The following is a 2,381-nucleotide window of genomic DNA, read 5'->3' as shown; positions in this document are numbered from 1 at the left end:
TCCAGGGGAGTGCGCCCCTTGACACCCTGAAGGTTGGGCTTGGAACAGTGCTAACAAACACTGCCACGACTCGAACGTCCTCTCTCCAACTGCAGCTCAATATTAAGGCTGAAGCTTTGCACAACCTACTTTGTCCATCTCTCAAGGAACAGTTGCTGATGGTCTACAGGATGGTGGCTAAGGGAAACCTTGTAAACCACACTACCTGCTAAAAGAGATCCCACCAACTCCTGAAACCTTCCTCTCCATATCATCCCTGGGAAGAAGGAAGAACCCATACTTAAACCAAGATACGCATAACTAGGGAGGCTGGGTTGTTGCGTGGGAACGCTAATGGCTTCTGTATCTATACAAAGAGTTTAGAATGTTTGGTAGTCCTGGTCCAAACCTGCCCTCAAGTTCTGTGTCTTTTCTGCTCATTTAGTCCTGTAACTCAGGATTTGGTAGCCAATCAGAGCTTCAAGCATAGACACCAGTCATAGGGGAGGTTTCTTCCCAGTCTTATATGAGGTGCCTTTGGTACAGAGTGTGAAACCAGAAGGTGGAGAAGCTTGCTTTCACGTCTCTCTTGCTCCCATTATCTCTTTCCTCTCCATCATTTCTCACTCCTCATGCTGTCTTTCTTTCTCTGTGTGTCTGTCTGTTTCTCTGTCTTTCTCTCTCTCTCTCTCTCTCTCTCTCTCTCTCTCTCTTGGGTTGCAGATTATATCAGAAGGGCTGAACAGTTTGTCATTTATTTTGGGTGTAGTGAAATTAGTAAGAACCGTGGTCCACAAAAAAAAAATCATATTGATTATTGAAATTAAAGAAAAGTATGATGGCTAAAATCTTCACCAAATTGTTTGTATGATGTTGATTTCCTCTTTCATGAGCTATCCCCTATCACTTCATATCAAGATGACAGAGAAATGATAGAGACAGGTTTAGAGATATGAATGAGAAAAATTAATGAACGTTTATTGCAAGGACCTATGTCCGGATTTTGACAAAATTCTGTAGTTACTGCTACAAAAATAACCCAAAAAGCTAACATTCTTGTGAACAAGTGTGAGCAAACAAAAAACCATGCACTGGCACTACATAACTAAAATTAAATCAAATCTTTAACCAAACATATTTTAACTTGTTAATACACAATATTGTGAGCACTCATTCCTATAACCTAGGTACTTAGGTGTTTAAAGTATTAACAGTTTCCTTCAATATTAATTGCTTTATATAATACAAATCAAATGTGCATGATTGTAATTAGAGAAATCAATCTTCCCAATGAGGTCTATTATATTGTGAAAGTCATGAGTGAAAGAGCCTCCACAGCAGGGCCTCTGCTAAAGAGGCATCGCATGGAGAGTGCCAGATCCCAGCAAGATCTTCCTGTCAGTCCAGAAGCATTCAGACATCAGCCCAGTATTTCACGGCCCTGGCCCTGGCCCTGGCCCTGGCCCTGGCCCTGGCCCTGGCCCTGGCCCCTGGCCCTGGCCCTGGCCCTGGCCCACTAATTAATTATCAATTTAATTTTTTAAAAACATCTTTATTCCAGGAAGAGATCATTCTGACTACTCCATGTGGGATTTAAGTATGCACCACCATGTCATTATTCAAACATATTTCATTATATATTAATTATTTAAATCGATGAAGATGTTGTTCTTTTGACTCGAGTCAGGAAATTCCACCATGGGAGTTAATCACGTGGCATTATTTAATAATCTAAGTACTACTTCCTTGACAATTACTGGAATTTGGCTCCATCTTATGAGTGTTAAGTATGGAGGACTATCCAAATATTAACTTATTTGATTGCGTAATTAATGATGGTGTCATCCGTCATTTGGCTGCTGAGGGATTGACACAGCAGGAGATCGGTTTCAGAAGCAGTTTTCAGAGAATGGGGGACAATGCCTTATACAGTGATTACTGATTATGTAATAGTAGATTTTTAACAATCGAATGATTACACGATTTTAAAAAACTGTACTGTTTCGCATCTTCAGTTTCTGAGAGGTTGCAACAGAACTAACCCATGAAGGACACAGTGACCAGCGATTTTAAAAATGGAATAACTGAATAATCTCCTGATCAGAGAATCTCATCTAATGAACTCTGTCGGGCTGATACCATGACACACCACCAACAATAAATCACTCAATATAACCATATTAGAAAGCGGGGTACAGGAATTAATAGAGAACTGTCAATTGAGGAATCCAAAATGACTGAAAGAAACAGAAGACACTGCTCAAAATCCTTAAACATCAGCCTAATGCAAACCTAAACAACTCTGAGAAACCATGGGATCGAGCTCCTCTAAAGGGAAGAGGATGAATAGGAGTTTATTTTATTTTCAATAAAGGGAAAAGGATTATAGTAGAGGCGATTAA

The sequence above is a fragment of the Phodopus roborovskii genome, unplaced genomic scaffold, assembly GCF_943737965.1.
Source record: "Phodopus roborovskii unplaced genomic scaffold, PHOROB, whole genome shotgun sequence".
In the NCBI taxonomy this organism is placed as follows: Eukaryota; Metazoa; Chordata; class Mammalia; order Rodentia; family Cricetidae; genus Phodopus; species Phodopus roborovskii.
This window is presented reverse-complemented; position numbering follows the sequence as displayed.